Source organism: Lutra lutra, chromosome 17 (genome assembly GCF_902655055.1).
Source record: "Lutra lutra chromosome 17, mLutLut1.2, whole genome shotgun sequence".
Classification (NCBI taxonomy): Eukaryota; Metazoa; Chordata; class Mammalia; order Carnivora; family Mustelidae; genus Lutra; species Lutra lutra.
In genome coordinates, this window is record NC_062294.1 from 44,109,138 (window position 1) to 44,127,439 (window position 18,302).

The following is an 18,302-nucleotide window of genomic DNA, read 5'->3' on the forward strand; positions in this document are numbered from 1 at the left end:
GTGATCTCTCTCTGTATCAAATAAATAAATAAAATCTTTAAAAAAAAAAAAGAAGAAGGCGCGCCTGGGTGGCTCAGTGGGTTAAAAGCCTTTGCCTTCAGCTCAGGTCACGATCCCAGGGTCCTGCGATCGAGCCCCGCATCGGGCTCCCTGCTCAGCGGGAAGCCTGCTTCCTCCCCTCTCTCTCTGCCTGCCTCTCTGCCTACTTGTGATCTCTGTCTGTCAAATAAATAAATGAATAATTTTTTTAAAAAATTAGAAATCAATCACAAGAAGAAAACTTACTTATATGTGGACAGTAAACAATACACTCATAACCAACCCAAGGGTCAGAGAAGAAATCAAAAGAGAACTTTAAGGGCTACCTGCCTGGCTCAGTCAATGCAGCATGTGATTCTGATCTTGGGATTGTATATTCCAGCCCCACATAGGGTATAGAGATTACTTAAAAATAAAATCTTTTAAAAAAGAGAGAGGGAGAAATTTAAAAATACTGAGACAAATGAAAATAGAAAAACACAGCAAAACTTATGGGATGAACTAGAACACCATTCTAAGTGGGAAGATCATAGCAATCACTTACACTAAGAAACAAAGATTGTGGGGCACCTGGGTGGCTCAGCGGGTTAAAGCCTCTGCCTTCGGCTCAGGTCATGGTCCCAGGGGGCCTTGGATCGAGCCCCGAATCGGGCTCTCTGCTCATCAGGGAGCCTGCTTCCTCCTCTCTCTCTCTGCCTGCCTCTCTGCCTACTTGTGATCTCTGTCGAATAAATAAATAAATTCTTAAAAAAAAAAAAAAAAGAAACAAAGATTTTAAGTAGAATTCTGGAAAAGATGGTGGAGTAGGAGGATCCTAAGCTCACCTCCTCCCACAGATACACTCAGATAACACCTACATCAAGGTAAATAATCCAGAAAATGAACAGAGGACTGGCAGAACAGACTCTCTACAGGCAGATGCAGAGAATAGGCCAGAACAAAAGTACTAGGAAAGGCAGAGACTTGGTTAGGAACCAAGCTGACCTGCAGGCTTGTCCATGAGAGGGAGGTACACCCTCATAGGCACTAATCGGGGAGAGGAGCAGATCCCACACCAGGCACTCCAGGCATGGGGGACCCACCCTGAGAAGATGAATCCCCATAACATTTGGTTTTGAAAATGTAGGGACTTTTTACAACTTTTATAAAGTTCTTACAATAAGGCTTAACACTGGGAACTTTAAAAATCAACAGCTAGGGGCGCCTGGGTGGCTCAGTGGGTTAAAGCCTCTGCCTTCCGCTCAGGTCATGATCTCAGGGTCCTGGGATCAAGCCCTGTATCGGGCTCTCTGCTCAGCGGGGAGCCTGCTTCCGCCTGTCTCTCTGCCTGCCTCTCTGCCTACTTCTGAACTCTGTCAAATAAATAAAATCTAAAAAAAAAAAAAACAAAAACCAATAGCTGGGGTCTGAAAGAAACGGAGCTCCCGCCCTAAAACACACACCATAACAAACAGCCACACTGAAATACAGCATACAAGCAGTGGTGTGAGGCGCCTGGGGTATTTGCTAAGGATTTATTGGTTAATTTTGGAAGGCGTGTTGGAGGGGCAGGGATTTTCAGACTTTTCCAGGAACAAAGAAGCTGGTGGCCACCATTTACCTTCCCTGACCTCTGACCTAGATACATGGACACCTGTGGGACCCAATGCAAACACTCTCCACCTAGCATGTGAACAGTGCCTTCCCCCTCACAGCTCTCCTGTGGATCTGCCCACTCCAACCTGTCTATAGCAGGAGTCCTTCCAAAGGGTTGCCAGAACCTGACACTGTGCAAGGGGCCCAAAAAGAAACCAGCACCACTTCGAAGTGACTCTTGCCCTGAGGAGAGAAGCTAACCACACACATCAGTTCAACTTCGGGCCCAGCAGTAGGCTGGGGGCAGACATCTGGTCTGACTGCAGGTTTTGCCCACCAAAAAAGCTTCTCGGGGATCATCACAGGGAGAGTCCCCTGATTTTGGGGCTACCACGGCTCCGGCAAATGCCTGGTGTGCCCAACTCAAGCCCAAGGCAGCCCCAAACTGGCCCATTAACACAGGGACCAAACCCTGCTCACAACAGAGCCATTCCAGATGACTAGACTGAAGGCAAACATGGCTCAGCTACAAGAGTAGGGCACACACAACTAAAGTGTCCTTGAACTGAATTCCCCTGAACTTTACTCCCCTGCAGTGCCAGATTCTAATGAACAGGTATGTTATACGGCAGGACTCTATAGCTCTTCTTCATAAGGCCACCACTTTCAAAGGCAGAAGACATAGCTAACTTTCCTAACACAGAGAAACAAACACGGAGTGAGACAAAATGAGGAGATAGAGGAATGAAATGAATGAACATGACAAAACCATAGTAAAGAATGAACATGACAAAACCATACTAAGAGCTAATGAAGATAAGTAAAATACCTAAGAATTTAAAGTGGTGGTCATAAAGATACTAACTGGACTTGAGAAAAGAATGGAGGACCTCAGTGAGACACTCAACTAAGAGAGAAAACATAAAAAAGAACGAATCAGAGATGAAGAACCTAATAACGGATATTAAAAATACATTACATGATGGGGCGTCTGGGTGGCTCAGAGGGTTGAGCCTCTGCTTTTGGCTCAGGTCATGATCCCAGGGTCCTAGGATTGAGGCCCGCATTGGGTTCTCTGCTCAGCAGGGAGCCGCTTTCCACCCCACCCTGACGCCTGCCTCTCTGCCTGCTTGTGATCGCTCTCTCTCTCTGTCAAATAAATAAAATCTTTTTTAAAAAATACACTACATGGAATAAATAGTAGACTAGGGGAAGCAGAAGAGTGGATCAGCAACCTGGAGTAATGGAAAGCAATAAAGCTGAACAAGAAGAAAAATAATAATAAATAAAAATACACTAAGGAAACTCAGCAACATTATCAAGCATAACAACATTTGCAGTATAGGATCCCAGAAGGGGAAGAGATAAAGAAAGGAGAAAATTGACTTTAAGAAATAATAGCTGAGGGACACCTGGGTGGCTCAGTTGGTTAGGCAGCTGCCTTCGGCTCAGGTCATGATCCCGGCGTCCTGGGATCGAGTCCCACATCGGGCTCCTTGTTCTGTGGGGAGACTGCTTCTCCCTCTGCCTCTGCCTGCCACTCTGTCTGCCTGTGCTTGCTCTCTCTCTCTCTCTCTGACAAATAAATAAATAAAATCTTAAAAAAAAAAAAAGAAAGAAAGAAAGAATAGCTGAAAAATTTCTGAATCTGGGAAAGGAAATAAAAATACAGATCCAGGAGGCACAAAGATTCCCCAGGCAAAATCAACCCAAGGAGATCCACACCAAAACACATAATTTAAATGCAAAAGAAGTAGTGAAGAAGAAAGAATCTTAAAAGTAGCAAGAGAAAACAGTTACATACAAGGGAAACCTGTAAGACAATAAGCAGATTTTCAACAGAATCTATGCAGGCCAGGAGGGAATGGCATGATATATTCAAAGTACTAAAAGAAAAAACCTGCAGCCCCAAATATTCTATTCAGTAAGGCTATCATTCAAAATAAAAGGAGAAATAAACTTTCCCAGACAAACGTTAAAGAAATTCATCACCACTAAACCTGCCTTACAAGGAATGTTAAAGAGGATTCTGAGCAGAAAGGAAAGACCATTAACAGGAATAAGAAAAGTAGGAAGCACAAAAGCAGTAAAATTAAGTATATCTACAAAAATCAGTCAAGGGATTTACAAAATAAAAAGATGTAAAATATGACATCATTACCTTAAACATGGGGGGGGCGGTGGAGATAAGAAAAAATTTAGTAATTTTAGAATGGGTTCAAAGTTAAGTGACTATCAACTTTATATAGACTGCTATACGCAATGATCCTATATATAAATCTAACGGTAATCAAAAATTAAAAACTGGTAATAAATATGCAAAAAAAAAAAAAAAAACCCTCAAAAACTCACCCAAGGAACCGAAGTATATCACTAGCAAAAGCCAGCAAACAGTGAGAGAAGAAAGGAACATGAACTACAAAACAACCATAAAACAAATATCACTACGTAACTTTCAATACTTACTTTGGCTGTAAATGGACTAAACTTTGTAAGTGGACTAAATGCTCCAATCAAAAGATAGAGGGTGATGAAATGAATAAATACGTAAGGCCCACCTACATGCAGCTTACAAGAGACTAAATTTCAGACCTAAAGACACATTCAGATTGAATATGAAGGGATAAAAAAGCATTTACCATATAAACAGAATTGACGACAAAGCCAGGGTAGCAATACTTATATTGGACAAAATCAATTCTAAAACAAGGACTGTAACAACAGGTAAAGAAGGACACTACAGAGTTAAGCTCATAGACCGCCTTCCTGATGATTTTTTGGATTTGGATTTGGATCTAAAGCAAAACTAAACAAGTGAGATTAGATCAAACTAAAAAGTCAATATGAAATGGGAAAGTTAAGTTAATAAGGGGTTATTATCCAAAATATACAAAGAACTCATAGGATTCAATAGAAAAAAAGATCCAATTAAAAATTTAACAGAGGCTCTCAAAAGACATTTTTCCAAAGACATACAAATGACTACAAGTAGATGAAAAGGTACCCAACACCCACTAATCATCAGGGAAATGCAAATCAAGACAATGTAAACCACAGTGAGATATCACCACATCTACTAAAATAGCTATTACCAAAAAGTCAAGAAGTAGCAAGTGTTGGTGAAGATGTGGAGAAAGGGGAATGCTTCTGCACTGTTGCTGGAAATGTAAACTGGTATAGCCACTATAGAAAACACCAGTTTCCTCAAAGACTTAACAGAACCACCATATAACAGAACCACCCAGCAATTCTAATTCTGGGTATTTATTGAAGGAAAGAAATCACTATCTTGAAAAGATATCTGTACCCCATGTTCACTGCAGCAGCATTTAGAACAACTAAGACAGGGAATCAAACTATACATCCATCAATGAATGGATGGATACAGAAACTGTGTGCCTGTGTATGTGTGTGTGTGTGTGCGTGTGCGTGGGTGTTTGTACATACACACAAGCGAATATTATTTAGCCTTATAAAAGAAAGAAATTTTGCCACTTGCAACAACATGGATGGACCTTGATATATTTGAAAGCAGCTAGGACAGTAGACTTGTATTCAAAAAATTTTCTAACAATGTGATGGATGTTAAGTAAAGTTATTGTGGCAATCATTTTGCAATATATACATATATCAAATCACTTTGTTGTACATCTAAAACTAATACCATGTGACATGTCAACTTAACTGAATAAAAAATAGAGTTCTCTCCAGAAACCAACTCTGCTGACACCTGGATCTTGGACTTTTACCTTCCAGAAGCATGCCAAAATTAATTTCTGTAAAGTTACCCAGTCTGTATTATTCTGTTAGGACAGCCTGAGAAGACTAATAAACTCATAGTTAAAGTCATTTTTATTTCCTGTCCTATGAACAATCTCTATACATTATTTGTTCAATTTCTTTTGAATTATGTTTTCCTCTTATAGATTTGTGGTATCTCTATATCACTTAAAAAATTTAGTTCTGGGGTGCCTGGGAGACTCAGTCATTAAGTGTCTGCGTTTGGCTCAGGTCATGATCCCAGAGTCCTGGGATGGAGCCCCACATGGGGCCCTCTGCTCAGCAGGAAGCCTGCTTCCACCTCTCTCTGCCTGCCTCTCTGCCTACTTGTGATCGCTGCCTGTCAAATAAATAAAATCTTTAAAACAAAACAAAACTCTTTCTGTAGCTCTTCGTGGATTCTCCCTACTTGCTAGATTGTGATTCTGGGCATATACTTCTTTATTCATATAAACTAAACTACTCTGTCACGTATTTCCAAACGCCACATGTAGGCATAGTCTTCTACAGCCCTGCAAGAATTACTAACTTTGTTCTTTTTTCCCCAGTACTAGCTACATGAACGGGGGATGCAGGCTGCTTGATAAGCGATCAAGGATAGAAACAGAAAAATGTTCACCTTTAGCCCGGAAGGCTGACCTATTGCGTGAATAGTTCTGATAAGGTTTAAATACATGCTGATTGCTCCATTCTTAAAGGGTTTCATGACTGCCTGTAAATTTCACTGATAGTTAATACTGAACTGAATGATAAGTACCAGAGAAATCATGGGAGTAGAAATGTACAAGTAGAAATTCAAAGATATTTATGATATAATACTCCCTGGATGTCCCCTCCTCGAGTACTAAGCATATAACCACCAGCTTCATAGGGCAAAAGGGCAGATTTCAGGGCTCAGCAACAATGGGATGCTGTCACATTCATGAAGCATTTAATAAAGCTACTTGAATCTTTAAAATGTACTCTGTTGAATTTTTTAAATTTAACAGTAGTCACGATTGATTAAATCATTGGCCACTGGTAACTGATTCAACCTCCAACCCTTCCCTCCACAAAAGTTGGAGGGGGATTAAAAGTTCTTACCCGCCAATCACCTGATTGGGGCCACTAGCAAGCAGCCCAGGCTTTGGTTATCTAACGGTTTCCCAAAGTCACTGCGTTAACAAAACAAAAAATATCTTGATAGGTCTCTATGCTTAGTAAATTGCAAGGGTTTTAGAAGCTCCGTGTCAGAAAAGGCTGTGAAGAACAAATACATTTATTTACTATAAATTACAGTATCACACTTAATAAAGTTGCAACTGAACTTTAAACAGCTTAAGGAATTTATACTAATCAAAATTAGTGATTGTTTAAATGCTTTTGAAAAGATGGTTATTGATATATTGTTCATTAAATGTAGAAATTTAATAAAGTAAGCCCTGAAGAAAACATGGCTAACAGTGACTATCTTTCGACCACATCAGAAGTCCTGCAGATGCTAAAACATTCATACTCAGTTTGAAGAACACAGGATTAATATATTCCTTAGCACAAGACTGTCCTCTTCTAGCGGCAGAGTTAACACGAGGATCCTTAGACTAGAGTAACACAAACTTAAGGCATTCTGTGTGTGTTTCTTCTGTGCAACCAGAAAGTATCACTGCTATCACTTAAGTATTTACTATTCTCTCATCAAATAGCTACTGAGCGCCATTCATGTGCCACTCATTGTGTTAAATGAAGACTTAACTAAACTGACAAGAAACTCCTTTCATAAATCTCAGTTATAATGGAGAGAAATGCTCCCACATATTTCATATCAATAAATATTTTTTTACCAAGTAACTTTCCTATATGTACAACTTTAAATTCTTTATTATAATTTAATATTGTATAATTATATAAAATTCTTGGATAGGAGAGACTCCATTTTTAAGAAAAGCTCCCTTTTCTTTCTTTCTTCTTTTTTTAAATTTCTTATTTATTTGAGAAAGAGAGAGAACAGGGTATGGGGGAGAGGGGAGAAGCAGGCTCCCAGCTGAGCAGGGAGCCTGTTGCAGGGGCTCGATCCCAGGACCTCAAGATCATGACCTGACCCAAAGACAGATGCTTAACCAACTGAGCGACCCAGGCACCCCACGAAAAGCTCCATTTTCAGGGATACTGGGTGGCTCAGTTGGTTAAGCGGTTGCCTTTGGCTGAGGTCACGATCCCGGGTTCGAGCACCACATGAGGCTCCCTGCTCAATGGGCAGCCTGCTTCTCCGTCTCCACTATTTGTGCTCTCATGCACACTCTATCTCTCTCTCTCTCAAATAAATATATAAAATCTTAAAAAAAAAAAAGGAAGGAAGGAAGGAAGGAAGGGAGAAAAGAAAGACAGACTCCATTTTCCCTTCCAAAACAAATAGCTAAGGGCGCCTGGGTGGCTCAGTCACTGGGCATCTGCCTTGGGCTCAGGTCATGATCCCAGACTTCTGGGATGGAGCCCTGCATTGGGCTCCCCACTCAGCGAGAAGCCTGCTTCTCCCTCTCCCATTCCCACTCCCCCCCTGCTGTTCTCTCTCACTCTCTCTCTCTCTCTCTCTGTCAAATAAATAAATAAACTTAAAAAGACAACAACAAAAAAAATCAAATGGCTAATGATCTAATAATCTTGAACTGGGCAAAAAGACCCTTGGTCTGGCCCAGAAGCGGCAACTGTTTTATAAGCAATTATCTGTAAAATCAACAGGGCAACGACATCTTGATCAATAAAATTGCTGGCTGTGGACTTTCTGAAGACAGAATAACTAATGCATAGGAGGAAACAATTTCATTTATTAACACCAAGAGAACAGTCAATGTGTAACCACATTGGTTCTACCCATGAATAAAAATTAACTTTTTTTTCTTTTATCCAAATAGGTAATTGCCCCCCACATCTTTTCTCATAAAAACCCCTTGCTTTCAACTTGCAGGTGGGATACTTTTCTGGTTAATCCCAGAATCTGTGTTCCATAAACCGATTCTTCAATTCCAAATAACCAGCAGGACTGGGAGAGCTTGGAGGACACTGGAGCTTCTCTTAGAAAGAAGACAGGTCAAAGAGCCTGTAAACTTACAGTGTGGAAATAACGATATGGCACCTGGGGCACACAGTGGGAAGGTTAGTTACTCAAAGTGTGTCACAGACAGGTAGCCTTTGCAGTCAGAGAGACCCTTCTAGGAACAAAGAAATGGCAAGAGCCATTTCCCTCCCTCAGCTGTCAGCATAAGCACAGGGCCACCTGTGGGAACTAGTGCAGCACCCACCCTCCCTACCTAAGTTACTTACACCAAACTCCGCACCCAGCCCCAGAACTCCAGAAGATTGGTCCTTCCCACTCAGCTTTCCTCTGTTCCAGCATAGCAAGCCGGCTGCCCCAGAAGACGAGCTCTAATCCTTGCCAACACCCGGTCTCCAGACCTGGGAGCTTCTGGTTCCGGTGGCAGCAATGACAGGTTTGATTTCACAAGCAGACCAGAGCACACCTAGTAAAAATGTACCACATACAGGCCAGGGACCAAAAACTGCCCATAACAGGCAAAGAGAGCCTTCGCAGACAACTGACCTGGAGGATACAGCAGCCTGCACACAACAGCAGAGCACGTGCAGAACACATTGGAAAAACTCCCAGAAGCAACAGGCCCTAGGGAACATGGGACACTACACAGTAGAGCACTATAGGACCTCCTCTTCATAAAGCCACTACAGTCAAGAGCAGAAGACACACCTGACCTTTTTAACACAGAGAAATGGGTACAGAGACAAAATGAGAAGACAGAGGAATCTGTCCCAAATGAAAGAACAGGACAAGGCCACAGAACAGGACAAGACCACAGCTGGAGATCTAAGAAATAATATAAAGAAATAATAAACAGAAGAAATAAACAGAAATAATATGCTTGATAGAGAATTTAAAGCAATGATTATAAGGACACTCACTGGTCTTGACAAAAGAGTGGAAGATATCAGTGAAACAATTAACCCAGGGATAAGGAATAACATAGCAGAGAGAACGGGTTCGAAAAACAAAATGAGACACACATTTGATGGAATGACAATAGTCTATAAGAAGGAGAGGAACAAATGAATGACCTAGAGGACAGTAGTGAAAAGTAATCAAGCTGAACAAAAGAGGGGAAAAAAGAATTATGTAAACCAAGAACAGATTTAGGGAACCCAGTGACTCCATCAATAACAATATTATATAGGAGTCCCAGAAGAAGAAAAAGGGAATCAGAGAATTTATTTGAAGAAACAATAGCTGAAAACTTCCCTAATCTGGGGAAAGGAAACAGATATCCAGATCTAGGAGGCACAGAGAACCCCCAACAAAATCAACAAAAGCAGATCCACATCAAGACAATCATAATCATGTTGACAAAATATAGTAACAGAGAAAAAATACTAAAAGCAGCAAGAGGAAAAAAAACAGCTGCATACAAAGGGAACCCCAAGGCTATCAGCAGACTTTTCAACACAAACTTTTCAAGCCAGAAAGGAGTGGCATGATATATTCAGGGCTGAATGGGAAAAAACTGTGGCCAAGAATACTCAACCAGTAAGGTTATCATTCAGAATAGGAGAGAGCAAGAGTTTCCCACAAAAACAAAAACCAAAAGAATTCATGACCACTAAACAAGCTCTGCAAGAAATATTAAAGAGGACTATTTGAGTGGAAAGGATAAACTAAAAATGACAGTATGAAGGTAGGAAACACAAAGGTAGTAAAAAGGAATATTTCTATAAAAAAATCAGTCAAGAATCTCACACACACAAAAAAGAATGTAAAATATGACACCCTATACCTATAACGTGGGGATGGGAGGAGTAAAGAATGGGTTCAAACTTTAATGACCATCAATTTAATACAGACTGCTCTATGTAGATGTCATATATATACCCAATAGAAACCATAAACCAAAAATCACTAATAGATATGCAAAGAAAAAGAGAAAGAAACCCAAATATATCACTAAATAAAACCAGCAAACCACGAAGGAGTGAAAGATGAGAAAGTATCAGAGAAAATCTTCAGAAACAACTACAAAACAAGTAATAAAAAGGCAATAAATACATATCGATAATTACTGAATGTAAATGGACTAAACACTCTAATTAAAAGGCACAGGGTGACATGAGGCATCTGGGTAGCTCAGTCAGTTAAGTGTCAGACTCGGTTTCAGCTCAGGTCATGATCTCAGTCATAAGATACAGCCCTGAGTCAGAGTCCTCGCTCAGTGTTGAGTTGGCTTCGGATTCTCTCACTCCCTCTCCTTCCGCCCCCTCCCCCCCAACCTGCATGCACTCTTTCTCTCTTTCTAAAATAAATAAAATCTTAGAAAAAAAAAAAGACATAAAGTGACAGAAGGGATAAAAAAAAACAAGACCCATCTATATGCTGCCTACAAGACTCATTTTAAGAACTAAAGATTGAATCTGCTTTAGAACTAAAGCAGATTGAAAGTGAGAGAATGAACATTTATTATGCAAATGGATGTCAGAAGAAAGCTAGAGTAGCAATAAATATATCACACAAAATGGACTTTAAAACAATGACTGTTGTTTTAAAAAAAGAGAGGACAATGCAACAAGAAGATACAATAATTGTAAATATTTACCTATACAACATGTGAGCACTTTAAACAGTTAATAACAAATATAAAGAAACTAATCTATATAATGCAATAATAGTAAGAGACAGTAACATCCCACTTACATCAATGGTCATATCATCCAAACAGAAAGTCAACAAGGAAAAAATGGCTTTGAATGACACACTAGACCAGATGGATGTAACAGATATATTCAGAACATTCCATAATAAAATAGTGAAATACACACTCTTTTCAAGGGCATGTGGAACATTTTCCACATCAAATCACATATCAGGCCAAAAAACAAACCTCAACAAATTCCAAAAGACTAAATGAAGTTGGGGGCACCTGGATGGCTCAGTCAGTTGAGTGTTCAACTCTTGGTTTCAGCTCAGGTCATGATCCCATGGGTTGTAGGATTGAGCCCCGTTGTGGGCTCTGGGCTCAACAGAAATGTTGCTTGGAATTCTCCCTCCCTTTTCCTCTGCCCTTCCCCCTGCTTGTACTCTCTTTTTCTCTCTCTCTCAAATAAAAAGTAAATCTTAAAAATAAAAAAAAAAATTGAATGAAGTTGTACCATGCATTTTTTCTGACCACAACACTGTGAAACTAGAATTCAACCACAAGAAAAAAATATGGAAATACCACAAACACATGGAGACTAAATAACGTGCTACTAAACAATGAATGGGTCAACCAGGAAATAAAAGAATAAAAAAAATACATGGATACAAATAAAAATAAAAACACAATGGTCTGAAACCTTTGGGATGCAGCAAAAGTGGTTCTAAGAGGGAAGTTTATACCAACACAGGCCTACCTCAAGAAGCAAGAAAAATCTCAAATAACATAAGCTTAGAAGCTAACATAACCTAAAGGAGCTAAAGAAAAATAAACAAAACCTAAAACCAGCAAAAGGAAGGAAATAATAAAGATTAGAACAGAAATAAATGGTATAGAAACTAAAAAACAAAAACATAAAAACCACAGTAGAACAGATGAATGAAACCAGGAGCTGGTTCTTTGAAAATATCAATAAAATTGATAAACCTTTAGCCAGATTTATCAAGAAAGAAAGAGAAAGGACCAAATAAAAACACAAACAAGAAAGGAAAACAACTAACACCACAGAAATGCAAGAGATTATGAAAAAATACATGCCAACAAACTGAACATCGTAGAAGAAATGGATAAATTTCTAGAAACAAATAACCTACCAAAACTGATGCAGGAAGAAAATTTGGACAGAAGCAATAATCAAAAAACTTCCAACAAACCATCTGGTCCTGGACCAGATGGCTTCACAGGCAAATTCTACAAAACATTTAAAAAGATTTAATATTTATTCTCAAACTATTAAAAAAAAAGAGGAAGGAAAGCCCCCAAATTCATTCCATGAGGCCAGCATTACTAGTATCAAAACCAGATAAAGACACCATAAAGGGGACTACAGACCAGTATCTCTGATGAGCAGAAATGCAAATTTCTTCAACAAAATACTAGCAAACTGAAACCAACAATACATTAAAAAAAATCATTCACCATGATGAAGGGGGATTTATTCCTGGGTTGCAAGGGTGGCTCAATATTTGCAAATGATACCCAGATACATCACACATCAATAGGAGAAAGGATAAGAACCATATAACCATATCAATAGATGCAGAAAAAGCACTTGACAAAGTACAACACCCATTCATGATAAAAACCCTCAACAAAGTAGTGTTAGAACATACCTCAACATAATAAAGGCCATATACAAAAAACCCACAACTAACATCATGCTCAGTGAGGAAAAACTGAGAGCCTTTCCTGTAAAGTCAGGAATAAGACAAGGATGTCCACTCTCACTTTTATTTAACATAGTAACTGAAGTCCTAGCCACAGCAATTAGACAGCAAGAAATAAAAGGCATCCAAATCAGTAAGGAAGAAGTACAACTTTCAGTATTTGCAGATGACAGGATACAATATGTAGAAAACCCAAAACATTCCATCAAAAAACTGCTAGAACTGATAAACGAATTGAGTAAAGTGTCAGGATACACAATAAACCTATAAAAACCTGTTGCATTTCTACCCACCAATAATGAAGCAGCCAACAGAATTTTTCAAAAGAAGTAGAACACTCCTAAAGTGTAAGGAACTACAAAAGACCCTGAATAGCCAAAGCAATCTTGATAAAGAAAAGCAAAGCTGGAGGCACTACAATTCCTGACTTCACATTATATTTATTACAAAGCTGTAGTAATCAAAACAGTATGGTACTGGCACAAAAACAGACATATAGATTAGAATAGAAATGACAGAATAGAACCCACAACTAAATGGTAAGTTAATCTTTGACAAAGCAGGAAAGAATATTCAATGGGAAAAAGAGTTTCTTCAAAAAACAAGTATGGGAAAACTGGACAGCAACATGCAAAAGGGTGAAACTGGACCACTTCCTTGCATCATACACAAAAATAAATTCAAAATGGATTAAAGACCTAAATGAAAGACCTGAAACCATAAAAATAGCAGAAAAGAATACAGGCAGTAATTTCTCAAACACTGGGGCCATGGCAACTTTTTTCTAGATAGTGTTATAATATCCTGAGGCAATGGAAACAAAAGCAAAAATAAACTATTTGGATTACATCAAAATAAAAAGCTTCTGCACTGTGAAGGAAACAATCAACAAAACCAAAAGCAGCCTATAGAATGGGAGAAGATACTTGCAAATGACATATCCAATAAAGGGTTAGTTTCCAAAATATATAAAGAACTTATTAAATTCAACACCCAAAAAACAATCTCAGTAAAAGTGGGCAGAAAACATAAGCAGACATTTCTCCAAAGATATACAGATGGCCAACAGACACATGAAAGGATGTTCAACACCACATCATCAGAGAAATACAAATCAAAACTACAAGATCTCACCTCACAGAATGGCTGAAATCAACAACACAAAAAACAGCTGTTGGTAAGGATGTGGAGAAAAAGGAACACTTGTGCACTTTCGTGGGAATGCAAACTGGTGCAGCCACTGTGGAAAACAGTATGGAGGTTCCTCAAAAAAATTAAAAACGGAACTACCCTACTCTCTGATCTCGAAATCATACTACTGGGTATTTACCCAAAGAATACAAAAACACTAATTCAAAGGGATACATGCACCTCTATGTTTACAGCACCATTACTTAAAATAGCCAAGATATGGGGCACCTGGGTTGCTCAGTGGGTTAAGCCTCTGCCTTCTGGTCGGGTCATGATCCAGGGTCCTGGGATTGAGTCCCGCATCCAGCTCTCTGCTCAGCAGGGAGCCTCCTTCCCCCTCTCTCTCTGCCTGCTGCTCTGCCTGTTTGGGATCTCTCTGTGTCCAATAAATAAATAAAAATCTTAAAAAAAAAACATAGCCGGGGGCGCCTGGGTGGCTCAGTGGGTTGCAGCCTCTGCCTTTGGCTCCGGTCGTGATCCCAGGGTCCTGGTATCGAGCCCCAAGTCCCCAAGTCGGGCTCTCTGCTCAGCAGGGACCCTGCTTCCTCCTCTCTGCCTGCTTCTCTGCCTACTTGTGATCTCTGTCTGTCAAATAAATAAAATCTTAAAAAAAAAATGAAATCTTGCCATTTGCAAGGACATGGAGGGAGCTAGAGAGTGTAATGCTAAGTGAAATAAGTTATAGACAAATACCATACGATTTCACTCATATGTGGAGTTTAAGTGAGCAAAGGGGAAAAACAAACATAAACCAGGAAACAGACCATTAAATATAAACAAGAAACTGATGGTTACCAGAGAGTAGGTGGATTGGGTCGGGGAAGAGGAGAATAAATTCTTGGAAACAGGTGATGGGAATTAAGGAGTGCATGTGTGATAAGCGCACCCACGAGATTATAATAAAAAAACATATTCTCAAAGAATTTTCAATTATGTGATGTTACAGTACCACTTAAACGAAAACATGTATATATGTGTGCATATGAATCTACATGTTTATATATGTATTTAAGTACAACCAATATAGAGAGCATTCAATATAAAATGTACTATTTGTGTGGGCCTGGGTTGCTCAGTCTGCTAAGCAACCAACTCTTGGTTTCCCTCCCGTCTTGATCTCAGGATCCGGGATCCAACCCTGCCTCCTGCTCCATGCAAAAAACGAGAGTAGGCTTGAGACTCTCTTTCTCTCCCATTTGTGCTTTGTGCACACATGCTCTCTCTCTCGAATAAATCTTTTAAAATAAATAAAAATGTACCATTAGCTATATTAATTTAAAAATTTGGGAGTGCAAGGAGGATATTTTCTAAGAGAAACAAGAGGTTTCAGGTAACTTGATGGGTCTTTGTTAGGCCTTCACCAAGAAAGAAAAAAAATCAAGTCTGAAAAAATAAAGCATTTCGGAGACAAAGAGAAAATACTAAGTCACCTTAAACCTAAGTTTTAATTGTCACAATTATTTCCTCCTCCAACGGAGACCTTTTTTGGAGAAGGATAGAAACGGGGAAGGAGACAGCAGACCGTTTTGGGGGCCGGGATGAGAAAGTCAACTGGTTACACCTGCCACACGCCACCCCAGCCATGAGAGGAAACCAGAGCTTCCAAATCAATCTCAGGGTCAGAGAGAAAAGTCAAGGCCTTCACCGTCAAGGGCCAGAGCCTTCTTGTCTTGTGCTCCCATATATGATTACGTGTGACACAGTCACCAACACAATCTCCCCAAATTCACACAGTGCTGCTCAGTTGCACACCCACTGCTAGACACAAAATCACACCCTGCGTCACAACACCCTCCCTTCCCTTCCCACACCGCGCTCCACAGTTACAATACCGACGGCGGCTCAGTCACACAGCTCACTATACTAGCACAAAAAGTGGAATACAGGTCACACAGTCACAAGGGCATACCCACTACAGGGAACACAGTCACAGGTAACCCCCAACCACAGTGTTACACACGGTCACACATGAACAATCATACCACGGGGACTCAGTGTTACAATAAGCTAATCCACCCCCGCACACACGGTACCACACACATTCACAATCGCACAATACGCACATCACCTGACAGTCACAAAATTACACCACCGCCCCTACTCAGCCCCTTCTGACTTAACAGACTTACTTAACACTCAGTCTCCGTCCCGCCGCCGGGCTCTGGGCTTTTTCAACCCGGGTCTCCTCCGCAACGCATTCGTGGCCATAGCGCGCGGCTGAGAAACCCCAGCTCGCGTCTAAATACAGCTCGGCTCAAAGCCGCCCGCCTCCCTGTGGGGAGGAGCGATGGACGCGATGCCTCCTGGGAAATGTAGTTAAGCTCCGCACTAGTGATGGAGAAGAAGGTAGCCGGCTAGAGTCGTGTCGGAGAGTACGCCCGACACTCGCCCACCCTGAACTGCGCCCCGAAATGTTTCGGCCTTACACCTTGGCTCCTACTTGGCGTAAGCCCGACATGCTTGGACTGAGTTTATTAAACCCCAAGGCACACCACTGCCCTCTTCCAAAGGTAGACTTAAAAGACGTAGATTATTAAACTGCGTCCTCTGACTCAGGGAGACAGTCCCACAAACTCTGGCGCAGGAAAGAAAGCGCGAAAAGCGCGCTCGAACCCCTGGAACTTATGGGAAATGTAGTCCGCAGTCAGAAAAGCGGAGGACCGGCCAATACCCACAGTTTCTGTCCGGTACTGAGCCCGACGGAACCCAGGAGACCTCTGGGAGTGCTAGCCAGCCCAAGGAGTGCGCAGGCGCAGACTTTCTGGCTCGCCATAGTCGTCTTTGTCTGCGGGTGAGTGTGGTTTCGGCCTCGCAAGGCGCAGATCTGGGCGTGGGACCTGGGGTTCTGGGCTCAGAATCCCGTTAGGGAGGCTGTCGGGGAGGATTCTTAGAACCCGCGATAGGGCTGAGGTGGCTGAAGGGGAGGAATCGCTTCCTGTGACGTGCAGTGTTCAAAGCCTGTGCGGATGGGGGCAGGGGCACAGGAGGAAACTGGGGCGAGTTCGCGGGTGAGTTACGGAGGGTGTGAGAAGGTTGTAGGGGTACAACTTGCGTGAGGATTGTGTGGTTCCAAGTTTGTGAGGATGGATGGCATGGTGAGCTTTATGGGGTAGCAACCTCAACCTCACTTTTCTCGTTTCTAAAATAATGATAATAAAGACGTATCTTCCCGGAGTATCCGTTTTTCTGAAAGAAAGGAAAATAGCTAAGACATCGAGAGGGAATAATTTTTAAAGCAATTTTTATATAAAGGCAGGCTCATTGAGGAGTAGGAAACAAAATCAGTATTAACAATTTTTAAAAGTAAATATTTCCGAAAAACTTGTTACTGAATTACTGGACTCCCCCTGTGCATGGACTTTTCGTAATTCTTTGGAGGAACTTTGGTGAGGCAGCTTTGAGAAGCCCTGGACTAAGGAGGGGCTTTTAGAGCTAGTTTCTAGTAGTGTAGACAGCACAGAATTGTGAAGGGTGTTGTCCTGTCTTTGGTGCATAGATATCAAGTAACTGATTTAAGACTTCTTTGTTTCTTAGCGACGTGGCAGTGACTCGTAATTTGACCAGGTTTTCCCCAGACCAAATGGCCTTTGTAAATGTAATGAAACAAATTTTCTTCTATCTAAAACGACACTTTCTTTCAGTATTCTATCACACTTAACGTAATTTTCAATAAAATGAAAAAGTATCACGGTACAAAAACTCATATACACAAATAATATCTTTGGTATATACAAAAAATAATCAGTAATATTTAAGAAGACAGTACTTTATTTACAATAGCAGCAAATCAAAGCACCTTGGGATAAACAAGAAATACATAAAATCCATATAACACTAAACCCAAAAGATGACTTGAGCAAATGGAAATATATGTCATATCTTAGATTTAAAAAGTCTGCAAGGTATTTTGTTTCGTGAAGAAAGCTAAGTGCCTGTTTGGTAATATATACTACCTTTTTAATAAGTGGGAATAAGAATGTATATTTGTAGGTGCATAAAGAAACTTCTGAAGTTTACACAGAAAATAAAAAAGGTTGATGAGGAGGGAGATGGAACAGCTAGGGCAAGGGTTAGAAACACATTTTTGCTTGCCTGTTTGTAGATTCCCATTTTTAACTGGAATGGAGGAATTAGGTTTCTGTGTTCACTCCATTACTTTTCAGATGTTTACCATTGTCTCATTTTTTAATGTTTCCTTGACTTCCAATATACTATTCATTTGTATAATTCCAGTCAAAACCAAGGAATAACCATCCCCCGTTTGTCCCTTAATTATTAGTGTTCCTAATTTTCTCACTTTGATATATACATATATATATTTACC

At 40.4% G+C, this 18,302-nt stretch overlaps 1 protein-coding gene across 3 annotated transcripts in view; it reads left to right on the forward strand.

The window, feature by feature from the left end:
- The window catches only part of ZNF260 (zinc finger protein 260), a 120,108-nt gene that overhangs the window by 82,084 nt on the left and 19,722 nt on the right, over positions 1-18,302 (forward strand). Inside the window, exon 1 of one of the 3 annotated variants that reach the window (XM_047709530.1) lies at positions 16,523-16,769. The exons of 1 other annotated variant lie outside the window; for it this stretch is intronic. The gene's annotated coding sequence lies outside the window, so the exon portion shown is untranslated. Of the gene's footprint in view, positions 1-16,522; positions 16,770-16,971; positions 17,074-18,302 lie in introns of those variants that run through there. One more of the 3 variants, XM_047709529.1, reaches the window with a different exon arrangement.